The sequence below is a fragment of the Myodes glareolus genome, chromosome 4 (genome assembly GCF_982192425.1).
Source record: "Myodes glareolus chromosome 4, mMyoGla1.1, whole genome shotgun sequence".
NCBI classification, from domain to species: Eukaryota; Metazoa; Chordata; class Mammalia; order Rodentia; family Cricetidae; genus Myodes; species Myodes glareolus.
This window is the reverse complement of record NC_142029.1, coordinates 85,376,278-85,396,649: the sequence shown is the minus strand read 5'-3', so window position 1 is coordinate 85,396,649 and position 20,372 is coordinate 85,376,278. Positions and strand designations below refer to the sequence as shown.

General features: G+C 46.7%; 1 long non-coding RNA gene across 1 annotated transcript; it reads right to left on the bottom strand.

Moving 5' to 3' along the window:
- Positions 1-6,832: 6,832 nt before the first annotated feature.
- Positions 6,833-19,988, bottom strand: LOC146894690 (uncharacterized). Its single transcript, XR_015737728.1, has 4 exons — positions 11,748-19,988; positions 9,603-10,934; positions 7,616-7,737; positions 6,833-7,511 (listed from the first exon to the last, which is right to left on the bottom strand). It is a non-coding gene; the product is annotated as an uncharacterized LOC146894690 (long non-coding RNA).
- Between the last annotated feature and the right edge of the window lie 384 nt (positions 19,989-20,372).

Sequence of the window (20,372 nt, the reverse complement as noted above, 5' to 3'; positions counted from 1 at the left end):
CAGCTTATTGGCGACCTGTCTAAGCCCCTTCTCGCGCCAGCTGCCTTTGTCCGTCTCAGGACCTTCACTCTCATTAACCAGCACTCGTGTCTTTGCAGGAGGATGGCTCATAGCCTCAAAACTACTCTGCCTGCTCCCAAACAGAGTGGGCAAGGCATGGACAGGCATGTCCCCTGTGGTTGGGAGGGTAGCAGGGTAAGTGCCTTAGCCTTCTTACCTCTGATGATAGCATCTCTATGTGCCCAGACTTCCCTGAGTCATAAGGACAAAGCCACCCTTCCTGGTGTCTAGTTGGTTACCACGCCCTTGCCTGGGATGTTTCCTCTTTGCTTACTTCTACTTCCCGATTCTGCTGTCTTTTCCCTTTCAGCTTCTTTCCTTTCCTTTCCTTTCCTTTCCTTTCCTTTCCTTTCCTTTCCTTTCCTTTCCTTTCCTTTCCTTTCCTTCCCTTCCCTTCCCTTCCCTTCCCTTCCCTTCCCTTCCCTTCCCTTCCCTTCCCTTCCCTTTCCTTTTCTTTCCTTTCTTTCTTTCCTTCTTTTTTTCTCTCTCTCTTTCTCTTTTTTCTCAAGACAGGATTTCTCTATGTAGCCCTGGCTGTCCTGGAACTTGCTTTGTAGACCAGGCTGGCCTCGAACTCACAGAGATTTGCCTACCTCTGCCTCCTGAGTGCTGGGATTAAAGGCGTGTGCCACCACTGCCTGGCTCCTTTCAGCTCCTTAATAAATTTTTCAGTCTGTTTCAGGATCATCTGACCTCTGCCACTGGACCAGAGGCAGAGGACAGAAGTGTCTGGAAGACATCAGTCATGTGCCTGGCTTTTGGAAGGCCCTGGGGACTTTGAAGGAAGGTGGAGGGAAGAGGAGGGCCTGAGTTAGTCAGGGATATCCAGAGTCACGTACATAAACACAGAGATATCTTTAGTAGAAATTACTGGAGCCTGGCATGGTGGCACTTCTGTAATCCCAGTATTAGGAAAGTGGGGGCAGGAAATGGGGCTATATATATCTTTCAAAAATATCAAAGCCTGGGGATATCGGTCCATAGCAGCGCACTTGCCAAATGCATGAAAGTCTCTGGGATCAAGCCTGGTAACACATACACACACACACACACACACGGGGGAAGTGGGAAGAGAGAGAGAGAGAACTGGCTCTCCAGATCATGGAGGCTAAAATAACAGAAATGAAAATAAAAGGCCCTAAGAGAACTGTGGTGTAAGTTCCAGTCTGAGAGTTGAGTGTGAGGAAAAAAAAAAAGACCAGCACTCTAGCAGGAAGAAGCAGATTGTGCATTCCTGCTCAACTGTCCCTGGGCCCATGCACCCCAAGGAGGGCTTTGGCTTCACCCAAACCCATTCAAGTGCTAGCTTCCTAAACACACCTAGAAGCAGAGCTCAGCCAAGCATCTGGGCACCTTGGGTCACCAGCTCACAGCTTGGTTAGCTGCTGTCCCTCCACACAGTGTCTTCACCCTGTCCCAGCACAACCCCATTCCACAGGCATGAAAAACAGGACTCAGTGCTCTTGACCAGTGGGAGTCCTCCCAAGCTGGGCTCTGCCTTACAACAGCCCTGCCCAGACCCTTGGCTTTCCTCCTGCGTAGGGATCTAGAGAAGAATAAACCACGTTAGGTGCTCATCAGCAAAGGCATAGAGGCCAAGTGGCCATAATGAATAGCACAGTCAGAAGTCAAGAGGGTGAGCCCGCAACCAATCATCCAGAGCGCATGTTATACTGGATCCAGGGAAGAGGTGAGTGTTGGTCAGGAAAGAAGCAGAATGGTGGTCATCAGGGCTGCCTGGGAAGGACACCAGCACTACTCTAGTGCATGGTACATGCCTATAATCGTAGGCCTAGGAGGCATCTTCATATATAATCATAGCACACATGGCAGGACTGTTGCCTAAATCCAAGGTCAGCCTGAATTATATATGAATTCCAGGCTAATCTTTTTTACATGATGAGATAGAGATGTGAGGTTCTGTAACTTTTGGCAGTTCTTCCTAGTGAGAGGTTAGCTAGGGGACGGTGGTTAGATTTCCAAGAGAATATACAAGACACTCTGTTGAAGTTTAATTTCATTTTAAAAAACAGGATTTTTTTTTCATTCATGTGTGTGTACGCATGTGCCTGGGGATGTCCAAGGTCATCGGATTCCCTGGAACTGGAGGTATAGGCAGCTGTGAACTACCTGATAGGGATGCTGGTAATCAAAGTGTTTTAACCACTGAGCCATTTCTCCAGCCCCCCCAAAAAATGTATCGCCAGACAGTGGTGCAGGCCCTTAATCCCCATACTTGGGAGGCAGAGGCAGATGGATCTCTGTGAGTTTGAGGCCAGCCTGGTCTAATAAATAACAAGTTCCAGACCAGTAAGGGTTGTATTGTGTGACTTTGCCTCAAAAAATTAGTTAAATCTATCTATCTATCTATCTATCTATCTATCTATCTATCTATCTATCTATCTATCTATCTATGTATCATCACACATGGCCTTGAGCTCCAGAGAATCAATCACACACAGTGTAAAGCACTTCCAAGTACACTCAAGCCTCACAATAACCCAGCATAGATACTTCACTATGCCACATACTTAGGAGGCAACAGAGGAAAAGGCCTGCAGAACTTTCTGTGGTGGATGAGGGGTAGGGGTCGACACTTGGGCCCAGGATCCTACCTGCAAGTTTGCTGACTTTCCCACCCCGCTCTGTCTGCAGTGCTCAACTCTCTGTAGATGCCCCTGCAGCCACCTCACCAGAGCTGCCCCTTCCTGCAGGCCCCTTTTCTACCCTGGCATTTGCAGAGCATCCTGTGGCATACAATACCACCCACAATATGCCTTGTCCTGCTGACTTCCCCAACTGTGACTTCAACCCCAGACAGGAACACCTGCACCTCTTAGTCCATGCCAGAAGGCAACCCCAGTGCCAAGGGTTTCTTGTAAAATGTCAGACTGTTCCAATCAAACAGAAACAGGCCCTGAGAGGGCTCAGCTGTGGGCACTGGGGAGCAGGGAGCTAAGCCCTCCCAGCCTCCGCTTTGTATCTTTTTTTCACAAGCGTTGTCCCTTCTTAGCCTGTGAGTGAGAACACTACTCATTAGCCATTCTGGAAGCTGTAGGCCAGCAACCTAGATGCCTTTCCTCATTCCTTTGGGATGAAGCTAAGTGCTTGGATGTCTTCCTATGTCTGTTCCGAAGATGGCTAGCTGAGGATGCCTGTCTGGTCAATAGCAAACTTTCCCTTTCCAAGCTTCCTCTAGACTCCCAGGGAGTCACACTCCCATTGGGAAGCACTTTTGACAAGTCCTAGCCCAGCCTTGTAAATACAGCACCTGAATCTGAAGACCTAAGTTGAAGTCCCACCTCTGCTGCTTCTGAGATGTGTGTGTGTGTGCGCGCTAGGACTGTCATGGATGGCTGCACAGGGTGTCCACTATCTGTCTATTAGGAGTGGGCTCTAAGGATGGCCGCACCCATATCACCTAGTATAGAACCTCCTTACTGCCCAAGAGAGACTGATTAAGACTTGTCTTTTTTTAAATTTATTTTTATTTCATGCTCATTGGTGTTTTCCTTGCATACATGTCTACTGTGGGACAATAGTTTTACCCTGTAAAGATTTCTTTCTTGTGCTTGTTTAATAAAATGCTGATTGGCCAGTCACCAGGCAGGAAGTATAGGTGGGGCAACCAGGCAGGAAATAGAGGCGGGCAGGGCAATGAGAATAGCAGAATTCTGGGAAGAGGAAAGAGTCAGTCTGTAGTCGCCACCCAGACTGAGAGGATACAGATGGAAATACCTCACAGACGAAAGGTACCAAGCCATGTGGCTAACACAGACAAGAATTATGGGCTAAGAGGTAAGAATTAATTAATAAGAAGCCTGAGCTAATAGGTCAACAAGTTTATGATTAATGTAGACCTCTGTGTATTTCTTTGGACCTGAATGACTGCAGGACCTGGTGGGACAGAAATCTCAGTCAAATTATGTCTGTGTGAGGGTCAGACCTGGAACTAGAGTTACAGAGAGTTGCTAGTTGCTATGTGGGTGCTGGGAATTGAACCCTGGTCCTCTGGAAGAGCAGCCATTGCCCTTAACCACTGAGCCATCTCTCCAGCCCAAGACTTGTCCTACAAGGTGAGTTAAACATCAAAGTTTCAAAATCACTGTGGTGTTACAACCCTAGAGCCATGGTATGGTAGCTCCCGTGGAATCCTATGATATGGCTCTGCCTGGGTGGGAAAAGCTCCTCTGGAATCCTATGATATGGCTCTGCCTGGTTGGAAAAGTCACTTTTTCTCTGGCTCTTCTTTCTCTGTCTGTCAAATGGAGGTAACAGAGCCTGTCTCTCAGCTGAGGGCTGGGTTGAAGAGGCCTGGATAACACAGTCCCTGTGGAGACTCAGAGGAACTGGCTGGGGTTAACAAAGCCACTCCCCCTGGGAGGTGAGCCCTATACTCTTCTTGACCCCAAGTACTTCCAAGAAAAGTTAATTCTTAGACGGTGAGTCTGGAGAGGATCTTAGTGCATCAAGTAGACACCATCTTTTTTAAAAATTTATTTTATGTGTGTGAGTGTTCTGCCTGCATGTCTGTCTGTCTGTACACCATGTATGTATTGATATCCACAGAGGGCAGAAGATGGCACAAGACAGATGTGAGCTGCCATGTGCGTGGGGGGATCAAACCCAGGTCCTCTGGAGGAGCACCTGGGTGCTCTTAACCACTGAGCCATCACTCCAGGCCCAGATACCAGCTTTTACTCAATAGTTTTACAGATGATAAAATCAAGGAAGAGAGTTGAATAGCAAAGCTGTTGTCAGTGTGAGCCGAGCCAGAGTCTGGCCCGCTAGTCCTCATTCCCATCAGTCCCCTGCAGATTTACAGAACTGTCCTTGCAATTTACCTGCCTCTGTCTTGTCTTCAGCACCCTGTGGGGATAAAGTAGAGGGAGCTTGAACAAAACCTCAAAATAGAATCTTCCTTGAAATAGGACACCTAAACTGGGCATGCATGGTGGCTCACACATGTAATCCCCGTCCTGGGAAGCCTAAAGCAGGAAGATCACCATGAGTTCCTGGGCTACAGAAGTGAATTCTAGACTTGTCTGGGCTAAAAGATGAGACTTTGTCGCAAAAAAAGAAAACAGTGAAACAAAAGCAAAAATTCAGAATAGACTATACAAGTAGATTCTGTACAGATGCTCTATGGGGCTGTCCCTTCTCAGACCTAAGGGAGTGTTGGAAGGGAAGAGATGATTCAGAAAGGAATGCTTTTCTTTTCTTCGTTTTTTCTTTTTTTCTTTCTTTTTTTGTTTGTTTTTGAGACAGGGTTTCTCTGTGTAGCCCTGGCTGTCCTAGAACTTACACTGTAAGACCAGGCTGGCCTTGAACTCAGATCAGCTTGCCTGTGCCTTCCGAGCGCTGGGATTAAAAGCATGTGCTACCACTGCCTTGCTTGGAATGCTTTTCTAAATGATGTGGCTACACTTTGTGCTGTGCCTTGCGGTACGTGTTGATATATTCCAGTTAAGACACCAGCCCTGTCCTCACACTAGTCCCAGGCTAGGAGGTCATGTGACATATGGACCCGAAAAGCAGACCAGACAACAACCAGTACAAGGCCCTGAGGGTAAGCCCGCCATGTCTAGGTGTTACTAGAAGGGCATCGATAAGCACGAGCAACCTCTGGACAGCGCAGTAGAAGATTCTAGAAAAAGCTGAAGGGATTTGGACTGAAAGAGAAAGAACTAGAAGGCGCCGAGTGTGCTTGGGGACAGGGGACTGGATTGGAGCAGGGCTCACAAGCTTCTTCTAAAGCAGGCTCTAGAGTTTGGCTTTGCAGGCTGTAAGGTTTCAGTTTCCAGTCCTCAGCTTTGGCCTCGTGGCACAAACCAGAGACCGTGACAGGCAAGCAAATGGCCAAGGCTGTGTTCCACACTCTACAGACACTCAAGTGCCAAATCTCATCGCCTTATGTGTCATAAAATAGAACCTTCTTTTTGTCATTTTTCCAATCATTTAAAGATCAAGAAGAATGCAGAAGAATGAAGCGGTATAGCAGTACACACCTATAGTTCTAGCCCTCAGAGGTTGAGAGAGCTGGAGTTTGAGGCCAGCCTAGGCTATAGGGTGAGGCTCTGTCTCAAACAAACAACAACAAACTAGAAGATAAAAATAAATAAAGAAGAATCATTCTTTGTTTGTGGGTTGTATAGAACATGTAACCAGATCTGGCTCAGGGAACCTTACTTACCCATTTCTGACCTAGGAGCAAAATAGAAGCTGGTCTGGGAAGGTCGGCTGAGGATAGACCTTTCTGGGCACTTAAGTCCAATATATATATATATAAAAAATCTAGTTTTTTTTTTAAATCCAAATCAGAGATTGGAATCTATAATATGTAATTTGTGTGTGTGTGTGTGTGTGTGTGTGTGTGTGTGTGTGTGTGTGTGTGCATATGATGTGGAGGCCAGAGGTTGACATTAGGTTCTTTCTCAATTGCATTTCACCTTGTATATTGAGGCAGGGTCTCTCACTAGAACCCAGGGTTTGCCGATTTGACCTAGCCTATCTAGACAGCTTGCTCCAGAGTGCCTGTCACTGCCTTCTGAGGGCTGGGATCATAGGAGGGCTGCCATGTCTGCTAGCGTTTAGGTATGTGTTGGGGATCCTAACTCTGGTCCTTAGACTTGTGAGGCAAACAAGACATGTCCCCATCTCCTGGGAACTATACTATTTGGATATCCCTAGACTGGACTCCTCTTCCAAGAGAGTGACTGTCAAGATCCCAGGGAGGGTATGTGTGAAGATTGTATCTTTTATTGAAAGGGAAGGACTGAGGGGGGAGAGGTTGAGGGTGGGGGTTAAGTTCGAGCTACTGAAAGACGTGTAAGTGAGATGTCAAGTTGACCATTGACGTCTGGACCTCGAGCTGAAGCTGGAGGATGTAGAGACAGGAGCAGCTGAGCCTCACACAGAGGATCCAGAGAGCCAGAGACGTGGGGACACACCCAGTAGCAGCTTGTTAAAAGCCAGGAGGAAGGAGACATTTCAGAAGGGGGTAACTGTGCCTAGCACTGCTGAGAAGGTGAGCACTGGGGTGTTGGTCGATCTGGGAATATGGAGGACTCTAGTGGCCTCACTACCAGCTTCAGCAGGAAAGTGGCTGTGGAGTCACGGAGGAAAGAGGTGACGCCAGTGAGTCTTCAGAGACAGTCTAATCTTTGCAAGATGGTCGAAACGAAGTCATCCGGACAAGTGATTGGACTAAAAGAACTGGTACCGAACACCTCCTGGGTCCCAGGCACAATGCCAAGGTCCGAGAATGTAAAGACGGGAGACACCTGGAGAGCCACACTCCGATGTACTTAGCCCAGAAAGGCATCAACAAGTGGGTCATCAACGGGGATGTCAGAGTGTCTGGCTCAGGACCAGGAGTGCAGAGTTGGTACTGTAGGACCCGTGCTTGCAGATGCTCAGCAGTGGGACAGAGGCTTCCAAAACTCACAAAGCTGTAAAAGAAAGGAGGGGTTAGAAATAGCATGTGATCAAACGTGGCCTCACAGGGCAGAAGGAAGCTACAGAAGATGGATCTGAGGAGTAAAGTGCTGCCCACCTTGGCCTGCGTGCCTCTGTACTTCGCTCAGGAGCAGCGGTTCTTTGTCAACCTTCCTCACGCACAGTTCCTCATGTTGTGGTGACCCCAACCATAAAATTATTTTTGTTGCGACTTCATACCTGTAAATTTTACTATCGTTATCAGAATCATAACGTAAATATCTGACGTGCTACCCCTAAAGGGGTCATGACCCACAGGTTGAGAACCAGCACTCTACAGTACCACTTCTACCTGAGTGTGTGGCTGTGCATCCTTGACATTCCAGGATTTGGGAAGCAGAAACAGGAGGGTCAGGAATTCAAAGTTATCGGCAGCTAAATAGTGAGGCCAGAAGGGCTAAACAAGGCCCTGCGAAGCTAATGGGGGGTGGTGGTGGGAAGGGAGGGGTGGGAGGAAGAAGAGAGAGAGAAAAGAGAGAGAGATAGAGAGAGAGAAATAGAGAGAGTGAGAGATTTCTAAAGAGAGGAATACATGGAACACAGCATGGATCCACCAGCTGCATTCCTGGTACCGAGCTTACTACTGTAAATATTTTTTGTTTACTTTGAGATATCATCTCACTAGTTGCCAGAGTTCACTCAAGCTCTTGATCCTCCTGCCTCAGCCTCCTAAGTGCTGGTGCTCCTTAAATACTTGGAATAAGTATTTGGAGTATAAGAGAGACCTAAGTTTATATTCTGAATCTAAGGTGTGCTTGCTTGAGTGACCTTGGGTCCTTCAACGTCACTTAGTTTCAGTTCATCTGCACAAACAGAATATTCCGAATGCTTAAATGGGATGGCAAAGGTAAAAGCAGGGCTGGGTTGTTTCTCTGGCATGAGAAAAGCTGTGGATTCCATGTCCAGCACAGGAAAAAAAGAGTAAAAACAAAAGTCACAACTCTTATCTTATTTGAAGCAGAATGATGTTTGAAGGCATCTTGCATCTTAGATATATTGCTTGTAGGCTGGCAAGAAGGCTCAGTAGGCTTGCTGCCCAGCCCAGTTACTTGAGTTTGATAGTGGGGTCCTGTTGTGCAATATTAGTTGAAAATGTGTTCCATTCATTTATATTATGGAATGTTTGTTTAATGGCGCAATGATGTGTTGCATTCTTTTATGTTGCATTTCTTTAACTATGTGAAGCTGTCTTACTTTGCCTGCCTAAAACACCTGACTGGTCTAATAAAGAGTTGATTGGCAAATAGCTAGGCAGGAGAGAGAATAAATAAGAGACGAGAGAGGGAGGAGTGAGAAAAGGATGGAGAGGAGGATGCCAGGGGCCAGCCACCCAGCCACCCAGCCAGCAACAGAGTAAGAAATAAAGAAAGGAATATAGAATAGAGAACGGTAAAAGCCCAGAGACAAAAAGTAGACAGGTTAATTTAAGTTATGAAGAGTTGGACAGAAACAAGTCAAGCTAAGACCGGGCACTCATAAGAGTAAGTCTCCATGGATTTATTTCCGAGCTGGGCGGTAGGTCCCTAGAGTCAAAGAGTAACACAAAGTGGAAGGACTCCTAGAAATCCTAGACCTCCACATACATGCTATGGCACATGCATGCTCCTGACCCCACATAAAACAAATAATAATGTTTAAAAATTTTTCCAAAGAAAGAAATGTTGCTGTTAGCTTGTGTGCATGTCTTTGATGCTAACACTTGGAAGGGTGAAACAGCAGGACTGAACTGGAGGCAAGCTCGGGCTACAGAAAGACCACCTCAAAGAATACAAGTGAAAACATTTCCCTTTAGTGATATACAAGACTTTGTCAAGGGCCCAAGGAGGGAAGATAAGAACCCAGCAAACCAAAGCTGGGTGAGACTCAACTGCAGAAGTGTTGAGAAACAGTAATGGAGGTTCTGAGAGCCATTCTAACAGGGGAGTGGTGCGAGGGGAGAGCGTTGCATGGGGGGAGGCCTGCATGGGAGGACTCCTTTCTATGAATGGGCTGATGAGGGCAGAGAGCCCCGAGCAGAACCGGAGGAAGTGTGTGCAGGGACTCACGGTTCGCCAGCTCCAGTGCATAGCAGCACTCTTCACTAGGCTGTCAGATCCAGGGAGAGGTGTGGGTGTAGGGATAATTTGTTCTTCATTTTGGACAAACTGAATTGAGGAGTCTCCAGGACAACAGATGGGAAAGGCCTGAGGGAGACAGAAATAGATTAGGAACTCCAGAGAGGCAGATCCAGGATGTCCACACGTGGGAGGAGAAACTGGATGGTCCAGATGATGGTCCGCAAGGTCTGGGTTTGTGAATTAGTTTTGAGAATAACAGAAGGTAGAGCTCATATATAGCTAGCATAATTTATTAGTACAACACATGCCTTATTTTTTAAATTTATGTATGTGCACCATGTGAATGCAAAGCCCTTGGAGGTCAGAAGAAGGTGTGGGATCCTCTGGAACTGGAGTTACAGGCAGCAGTGAGCTGGGAACCAGATGGAGTCTTCTGCAAGAGCAGCAAGTGCTCTTACCCACGGAGCCATCTCTCCAGCCCCTGCTTTGTCTGTTTTGATGCAGACTTAGATTTAGGCTAGCAGGGATCACCTGGTCACTTCTGTTAACAGTCTTCCAAGGAGATGCACATGACCAGCTGAGAACCAGAGGACCTATGCCAACAGCTTTTCAACATACACAAGGCAGATAGATCCATTTAATAGATGGCAAAAACAAGTCTACAAAAGCGGCAAGTCTGTTTCAGGCCACAGCAGTGTTAACAGTGGGAAGCAGCTTCCTAAGTGCTCAGAACTTTGGTTGTCCCAGATGGGGAAAACGCTAGGCCTGCAAAGGAACCTCATGCCCATTGGAGTGGCATGAGGAGGGAGGAAAAGCACTTCAGGTTCAAGTTGCTAGTTTTGCAGAGTGTAAAATTACCGCACAAGTCCTAGAGAATAAACAGAGTTAACACCCCATTAAATACAATGGACTTTCGCTGTGTGCGCCAGACGTGCTAGGACTGAAACTAGCTGAGCAGGAGGGAAATGTATCACACCCGCTGCCTTCATGCTTCCAAAGAAGAAAAATCCAGAGCAGGGGGAAGAAAGCGCCGGCAGCAGCTCTGCAGGCTCAGGGCTGAGGACCTGGTAATGAAGTCTTTCTGGAAGGTAGGAAGAGCTGTATGCAGTGTGCTATTTTTAAACCTGCTGTAGTGGCAGTTGTATTCCTGCCCTGGCACTTTCTCTTGCAGAGGAGGGGCTCGGGGAACGCAGCCAGGAATTTAGATGCTATTTATTGTATTTCCTTTTATCAGTCAAATGATTTTCTTATTTCCCACGTAGATAAAGATCTCGCGCTCACAGCTTTGGCTTGTTGACCTTGTCAGGACTGCTGTGCTGTCTGGAAATTGGTCCCAGAGAGAGAAAAGGGCATTGTTGTTAGGGGCTGCTTGGTGGATTGGGTTTTCGGTTCTCCCAGCAGAGAGGAGCTCAGTTTGCCAAATATAAATAAATAAAAACCTTCCCCTCAAAACAGAAACTGATTGTCTTATGCCTTCCTTTTTCTCTTGCAAAACTGAAAGGTTGTCCAATAAGTTTGCTTGAGTAGCCTTCTGCACCTGGCTTTTCAGGAGCAAACACACACACACACACACCACTCTCACCACATACTCACACCTCTCTCCCTTCTCTCTCTTCCTCTCTCCTCTCTCCCTCCCCTCTTTTTCTCTCCTCCATCCCCCACTTTCTCCCTCTTTTCTCCCCACTTCCTCTTCCTTCTCTCCCTCCCTTCCCCCATCTCTATCGTTCTCTTTTCCTCTCCCCTTCCACTTTCTACCCCTCTCTCTCCCTCTCCTTTCCTCTCCCTTCCCTCCCCCACTTCCTTTTTACCCCCCACTCCGTAACACACAGCGAATCTAGAGTCTTCTTGGCAGGAAACCGGGCAGAGGGGCGGGGCCCTCGCCCTCTCTGTCTGGTTTGCCAGCTCCAGGCGATAGAGATGCCAGTACGCCTGAGCTGAGCCATGGCAGCTTCCTCTCTGCTGGAAGCCTCAGAGCTAGCCAGGCCTCTGCCAGCATCTTCCAGGGGCACAGTGAAGCCGCAGGGCTGCCTCTCGGCCGGAGGCCTCCTCGTGGGCACGCCACCCCTATTGTCTCGCCTGGCTGGGGGCTGCTGGCCAGATTCGCAAGCAGAAGTCAGCTCCACTGCCTCTCACCTCGGAACTAGCTCAGCAGATGCTGCGGAAGGCTGGAGTTTTATTGCAAATCCTCATTTTTGGCTGGCTCACAGCTACAGAACATCAAAAGAACCAGCTAGTCTGAGGGCAGTCAGCGTCTTGCAGGCTCGCAGTGGGAAGAGTAAGGAGGTGCAGGCCTCCTCACGCTAGGGTGAGCGGAGGTTTTTACGAAGGCCAGCTTTCCAGACCCCACGGGTTCTTTCCCTCCACCGCGGTGCTTCCTGGTTGGGACAGCAGAGGGCGCTCCCTCCTCTGACAGCACTGGAACCCGGCCCGCCTTCCCACACATCTGGAAATGGGCTCTACCACTCTTACGAAATACCAAAGGGCCAGGGATCTGTCTGTGTGAGATGTGCTGGCACCCGAGTGCGCACGCATACACATCACTAATTCCACTTTCTCATGAGTTAGATTTCCCGTGAAGAGCTCTTGTGGAATGTGGGGAATTTGCCTCGCCAAGGCGGCCAGCACATCCTATTCTTGGGCTTGTCTGGCCCCGGTTGTAATGCTTGGATGGATCTCCTCTGGTCTGAAGCCTTTGCCCTCCCCTCCCACGTGAAGTGGGGAAGAAAAACAGGAGGAGACCTCCCAGATGTTTTCCTCAAGGAAAGAAAATTTAGAAAGTTCAGCGCTGACCTTATAGGCCTTCCTGATGTGGAAGTCCAAGACAACATCTTTCTAATTACAAGAGATTAGGCATGCCAAAGTGACAAGCCAAGGATGGAGGAGTGCGAGGCTGAAGCCAGCCAAAAGCCCTTGTTGCTATTCTGAGACTGCACCCCAGACTTCTGAAAGCTGCATGCATTTAAATGTCCACATTTTCTGCAGAAGCCAGAAATCTCAACTTCTCTTGGCCAAACAACACATCAGTCTAATATGGTGTGGGAGAAATATATTACATTCTTTATGAACAGAACGTTAACATCACCCAGAATCAATATTTATATCCAAGAACACAATGAACTGGCTTGTTTTGTACTGCATGAGTTTAAGATGGGGACATTGGGAAAGAGTGGGGAAGACAGACAAGCTGAGGCTCAGGCATCCCAAAAGGGTTGCCCACCCCCACCCCCCAGTCCTCCTGCCTCTTGGGATTGAAAGAAGAAAGTAGAACAGCAAGCAAAGCAGGAACCAATGATGAGGCCCAGGATGGGCAGCGTCCTGTAGGCAGGTCAAGGCCTCCTGTCAAGAGAGGAGAGGAGGGCCAGGCTGCTGTATCCGGCCTTTCTTGCTGAATTCAGACTAGGTGTTGACATAGAGCAGGCCATCTGGAGGAAAGTGACGCTGCTCCCACGGAGCTGTTGTTTTTGGATCAGGCAGTTACTGTAAGGTGAGGCAGGGACTGGGAGAGAGACCTAGCCTTCCTACAGCCATCAACGTCTTTGTTTGCTCCTTCACATTGATTTTTTTTTTTTATAACTTTTCTTCCTCTGGAGACAGCTTGGAGCCCGGAGTCAGCTACTTGTTCCCTGCATGTAAAATCTTTACCTAATTAAAACAAAAACAAAGGCCTTTCCCAGAAGATTTTGTTTCCCGGCAACATAGATTCTCAAAATGGGAGCTTCCTCTCCATCCTCAAGGCGAGGACTCAATGGGGCCTCCTTTTGCAGAGCAAGCTGGTCCTCTTCATTTTCAGATGAGGTACTGAATGCTAGCCCTTGCAGGAACAATGCTTTTCTCTCATTACATACCTGCAGCTCATTACCTCATATCCTGCAGCAGTCTTTAGGGCCTTAATAAGCATGGTCAGCAGGAAAGGTCCTTTGGTTTGGAGGGAAGATTAAGGCTTGATTAATCTTGGCCCCATTTACTGTGGGTCAAGTCCTCAGACAGAGAAACCCCTCTTGGTAGAACCACAACTGAGATATATACATAGAGTAGTCTCTAGCCTTTCCTGTGTGTTGTGTTTAGTTGTTACAGTGTGCTTGGTCTGTCCTGTTATTTTCACCCAGTTCTTTTCTGTTTTGAGACAAGGTCTCACTCGGTGGTCCTGGCTGGCCTGGAACTCACTATGGGATGCCAGACTGGTTTTGAACTCAGAGATCAGCCTGCTTCTGCCTTTAAGTGTTAGGATTAAAGGGCTTTGCCATCATGCCCAGCTTTTCATCCAGGTCTGGCAGATGACCAGTAAACATCCCAATCATATTTGCTTTAAAATCAGTTAAGATAAATAGATACTGCCATGCCAGAAGAAACATTTAGCACGTTCTTCCCAGATGCACGGTTCCCTTGCTCAATCTCTTGCAGGAAACCTATGCAAGCACATGCTGTAACCACTGCAGAGATGCCAGCTGATTTAAGCCAGTAGAAAAGCTGCTTCTCTCCCGTGCTCGTCTGGTGTCGAGGAAAGGGGAAAATAGTCAAGGTGGGCAGTAAGGCAAAGCATACAACATGAGATCTTTACCCAGGGGTGGTAGACGTTGGTAGATGACTTTGCCTAAGCTTCTTCTAAATCAACCCCATGCCAACCCATGTCCAAACTTACCTCTCCAGCACTAGCCATTCATAGAGATGCTTCCGTAACACTCACGCCTATATCCCAAGCTGGCAAGCCACAAAGACCCCTCACTTCGGGCCACTTCCGTCTGTGCCAGCCTGCCTTTCTCTAAGGGTCCAGCTCCGTAAGTGGACCCTACTCATCACAGCGTCTCTTTTCGTCGCTCCCACCTCTAATCAATGCTCCACTTCGATTTTTCTTTACCTCTATCTGGGATTACAAGCGTTCTCCACTATGCCCATTTTAGTCATGTTATTTAGGGCTGTATTAGGAAGCACAAACATGCGTGTATAGCACATTTCTAATATTTTGATAGCTATATTTTAATATAGTGAATTTCTTAACTTGTTTTGAGACAGGGTCTTGCTTTGTAGCCCTGGCAGACCAGGAACTTACTCACTTTGTAGACTGACTGGCCTCAAACTCAGAGAGATATGCCTGCCTCTGCCTCTGCCTCTTGAGTGCTGGGATTAAAGGAGTACACCATGCCTGGCTCTTTTTTTTTTTTTTTTTAATGTAGTTGAAAACATGCTCTTGGAAGAGCTGTTCACAGCCCTCACTGCATTGCCACAGGGATTCATGACAAAAGAAAACAATGGCTGGGAACTCCTGAGCTAGTTCATTATCTTCTCAGGCTGCTGCTTTGCGAAAACAGCTATGACTGTTTCTTCCTCTGCCTCAGATTAAAAGTGAAGCCTCTTAGCGCGGCATCTGAAACTCATTATAGTCTACTTCCATAATCCTTCACTGTCTGCAGCACCCGGGAAGTACTTGGGGCCCTGCACATGGCTATACAAGAGCCCTACCACAGAGCTACCTGGCTCTTTCTAGTTTCTTCAAAAACAACAGCAACAAAACTATCTTGCTGTAGTGCCCCGCTTAAAGATGTCATCCTGGCAAAGCCCTTTTGTAGACCTCCCTGTAGCAGCACCATTGAATCCTTCATTTGTATTTTCCAGAATACTTGGCTCACAGCCGTTTGATCATTTCTTGGACCCCACTGTAGTCAGCTTTTGTATCTTTTTCTCTTAATTCTTGTTGTATTATGAACTTGCTCCCAGAGGAGAGGGACTTCCTCAGCTTTTCACCTGAAGCACATAGAAACGTTTGAATGGAACAAATGACTACATCTAAAACATTCATTTTCCCAAGCGGTGAATAAAATCCAGTGACCATATTAGTTTGCCTTAAAAAAAAAAAACCAAACAAACCAAGAACTTCTTTTCATAAATAGAAGGCTACTTAAAACATCCTCCAGCCTGGAGATAAATGGCTTATCATCTCACATTCCACGGCACAGGCCCAGCTGACATGAGGAGGGCAAAGTCATCCCAGCAGCCATTTGCTCTGGGCTGCATCTCCCGTGTCTTCTCATGTTACCCTTCTTTGAATGATGCCAAGTATATTTCTGGCCAGTCTCCCCGGCACACGCTTCCTCTTGCTTCCCAGCCTTTTCTAGCCACCAGCTTATGGTATGATTTTTATATCCTACAACACTCAGCTGCTTTTGGCCAATCTTAAACAAAGGCAGATGTGAGGTTTTATATTTTCTTTTCCTAAGGAGCTTGAGGAATTAAAAAGGAGGCCATTCCTTAATTTCATAGCTGAGTGAGCAGCTCGAGTGAGCCTACGTGCGTGTGTGCACTGAGTACGGAAGGAATGCTCACAAACAGTGACCTGAAGTTAGAAGCTCAGGGAAACCACAGGCTTTAAAGAGCTGAAAGGAATTTTTTTTTTTAACTGATAGCAGAGAGATTTAAGCCAGCTGCTCAGAACTAATCTCAAATTTAGCTAGCCTAAAATGAATTTTTGTTTTGAAAAGTGTTTCACTCTATAACTTACCAGGTTGACCTCAAACTCTCTTTCTAGCCAAGGATGACCTTGAACTTTGGTCCTTTGGCTTCTACTTCCAGAGTGCTGGGATTACAACTATGCACTAACACGGCCAGTTTATGTGGTGCTGGGATGGAGCCCAGAACTTCATGCATTAGGCCAGTACTCAGCCAACTGAGCTACAATCCCAGCCTCAAAACAGAATTCTTCATCTTTCCTTCACATTTTATCTCCAAGACTGCCCCATCTCAGGTCATAGCATCCTGTCCTTGGCCTAGTTGCTAAAGCCCAAAAGCTAGAAATTAGTGTGTGTATGCATGTGTGTGTGTGTGTGTATGGGTATTGCTGGGGTTCAAACTCTGGGTTTGTGTATGCTAGGCAAATGCTTTACTACTGAGTCACACTCATGGAATAATTTCTGATTTTTTTTTATTTATAAACAATCCTTTAGCACCTTTGGTCCATTATAATTCTAAACTAACTTCAATCTAGTGGTACTTTTCCACCACCTGGAACTCATTATGTAGACGGGGCTGGCCTCCAGGGCTGTGGCCTCCAGTGCTGGGAATAGAGGTGTGCTCTGCTACTACCCACCTCTGTGCAGGTTTTCTAACTAGGCTCTTGCTTCTTCCCTGGCTTCCTTGAAATTCTCCTCACAGCTGTGAAGAACCCTTAAGCAGCTATCTGCCCCTCACTAGTGTTGAAATCTCTACAGACGATACTCACAGGGAGTAAACTCTTGGCCGTTCCTCACAGGCTCTGCGTGGCTGCAGCCTCCAGGCCTTCGGCCTCGCATGACTGTTCCAGCCTCATCAGTCTTTTTCCTTCGTCCTTCCCCGCCTTGGGATTGTGACCTTTGGATTCCCACAGTCTTACTGGCTCCTTCAAACCAGTTTTTCTCTAGAAGATAGTTTTTGAGAAAGACTTTTCCTCTCCCATAGTTCCTATCACTTCTCATGCTTGGCCAAAAGCTGGGGGTGGGGGTGAGCGCGTGAGTACTTTACAGATCTCTCCTCCCAGTGGCAGATAAACCCCAGGGGTCTGGGACCTGGAACAGCTGGTGACATAAACATTCAATATCGTGTCCAGTTCTCAGACCCACCAGGCTCTGATGTTGCCCTGAATTCATACTGGTCTCATTAAGTATCTTTGGAACAGCCAAGCATGGTGGAACACACCTATAATCCCAGCTCTCACCAGCTCAAGACCATTCTTGCTACTTAATGAATTCTAGGTAAGCCTGGGCTATATGAAACTCTAACTCAAAACAAACAAACTGACCCCAAAACAAAAACATTAAAAAAAATCTCAATAACAGTGTGGTTATAGTAGAATGTGGAGTTAGATTAAATATGTATAAAAACCTATTTAAGTCATTGAAAAAAAACCCACAGTTCGAATGCTGGGTGATAGTGGTGCACATCTTTAATCCCAGCACTCTGAAGGCAGAGGCAGGTGAATATCTAAGTATGAGGCCAGCCTGGTCTACAGAGCGAGTCCCAGAACATCCAGGGCTACACAGAAAAAAACCTGCCACAAAACAAAACACAAGACCACACTTGGGGCTGGTGTCGTGCCATAGGCCTCTAATCCCAGCATTTAGGAATCAGCAGATCTCTGTAAATTCAAAGCTATATAGTGAGATCCTGTCTCAAAACAAAAACCAAAAAAAAAAAACCCAAAACAACAAAAACCTTGTTTCTAGTTGCATAACTATGCAAATTACCTATTATCCCATTCCCCATCTTCATTTGCTTAACTATAAAATGAATATAATATAAAGTTCTGGTAGGAATTAAATGACGACTCATGAAAAGTAGAACAGACTACTTAGTTGGCTTATCCAGTGTGTCTAGCTGTTGTTTCTCTTGCCTGAGTGCCCCATACTTTATGACAGGCACTGCTCTAAATGTTGTCCATGAATAACTAGTTTAACCCACATAAAAACCCTACAGTTCTCAGGTCAGCAGCACATACACTAATCGGGAACAGTACAGTGAGAGCAGGGACCCTGTGCAAGGGTGACACGGGAACTTGTAGATCATTCCAGAAACAAGCAAACAAAATAAACAGACTACATGAGGCTGAGAGGGTAGCTCAGCAGTGAAGGTTTGTCTAGCGTGTCTGAGAGGGGGCATGTTGGGAAGGAGAGGTTTAAGAGGAATGGAAGGGGACGAGAGAGGAGATCCGGGGTGAAAATGACCAAATTGTATTGAAGATTTATAGAAAATTGTCAAAGAAGTTAAAGAAAAATCAATTTCATGTATACAGATGTTTTCTCTAAATGTATGTCTCTGCATCAGCTGAATGGCTGATCTGACCAGAAGGTGTCCGATCCCCTGGGGCTGGAGTTACATAGGTGCTATAAGCCACCATGTGGGTGCTGCGAACTGAACTGGGGTCTTCAAGAAGGGCAGCTAGTGCTTTAAATCACGGATCTCTCTACATTGTCAAAAAACTTAAAGGGAAAAAGTTATCTCAGGGCTGGGGAGATGTTTCAGTTGGTAAAATACCTGCATGAAGACCTGAGCTCAGAGTCCTAGCTTCATGTAAAAACCCTGGTGTAATGGGCATATCTGGAACCTTAGCTTTGAGGAGAGAGGAAAGGCAGGTAGACACAGAACACGCTGGCCAAATTGCTACGTTGGAATCCTGCATGACCTTGAGAGAGACAAGAAGTTGTGATATAGACAGGGCTTCTATGCCTGGCTTCTTTTGACATCTCTCTCTCTCTCTCTCTCTCTCTCTCTCTTTTTAATGAGACACACTTCTTATTTAAGTCATTGTTGACTTGGTTTTCTATTGAATGCAATAAAAAAAGAGGTATAGTATAGGAAGACCTGCCCTTGATCTATGGTCTACACACACACACACACACACACACACACACACTCACCTTCTCTCACAATGTTACTACTTCAATTGAAACTCTTAGAGCTGCCCTATGTCAGAGCTATTTAAGTACGTGTTTGTCCTTTCTATTGGTCTTCATCAGACATATATGTACGTTTGTAATTTTCATATGTGAACATGTGCTTTGCCTGCATGTATATCTGCGTGCATGCATTGTGCTGAGGAAGCCAGCTGTCAGGTCACCTGGAACTGGAGCTACAGACGGATGTAAGCCACTGTGTAGGTGCTGGGGATCCAACCCTTCTGGAAGAGTAGCCAGTGAGTGCTTTTACCCACTGAGCCACCTTGACCTGGAAACACACCTTATGAATACTGTTGTAGCCCCGCACAACAACCTAAAGTGCAGCAGAAAGATGCTCTTGTGAACTGATGTAGTGTTCGGGTCGCATGTAGAACGCTTATCAGTTTCACAGCTTCCCATCTCCAGAAAGTTTATGTCCGAGTGCAAGTTTTGTGAAAGAGAAAAACAAACAACTCAGAGAAAAAGGCCCTTACTTGGACTCCTGGTGGTGAGGCAGGAAATCATTTCAGAGAGCAGGAAGTAGTTATAGCTTTCCCAGCAAGCACTATGTCATCACCCCCACCCTCAGGGCGTGATCATCCTGGTGCAGAGCGGTCAGAGAAATGTTCATCCTGGGCAAGCACTACCACCTGTTTCTGTTGACTTTTTCCAGGCCTGGCCACCAGCTGCTGAAGCTGGGAGAGAAGCTAAGGTGTGAACAGGAAATGCCAATTCACAGTGGTTTGTTTCCCAGCTGTTTGAAAAAAAATCAATAGAGTTCTAAGAGTATGTGGTTATTTTCTAAGGGTGAAGAAGCAAAGGGAAGACAATGTGTCATCATTAACATACGAATTTCTGCTGCCCATTCTATGTTCCTTTCTTCCTCTTCCTTACTAAAACTCCTGTTATTGGGCAGTAATATCCACATAGTGATGTTTCTAGGGGTCTTTAATAGCCAGTTATAGTGATGCGGTTGGAAGTGTTGAGTGTGATTTCCAGGGAGACGGGGGGGGGGGGGGGGGGACGACACCAGGCTTGCTGGTTTGTCTTGCTTCTCTCTCTTCACTTCATGCTGCCAGGAATTTCAAAGGAATGGCTGCTGGCCAAGTAGCTCTGTTGGAATACAAGGTGACCTTGAGAGACACATTACTTTGTAGCACAGACAGGAGCCTCTGTGTCAGTCTTGGCCTGGCTTCTTTTGGCATACTGTTTTACGAGAGAGACACACTTCTGACTTAAGTCACTGTTGACTTGGGTTCTGTTAAATTTAATCAAACCCAGTCCTAACTCAGATGCTGTGATGATTCCTGGCACTTTTCAAAGTATGGTGGTGATTTCTCTTACCTAATTCTCGCCTTCT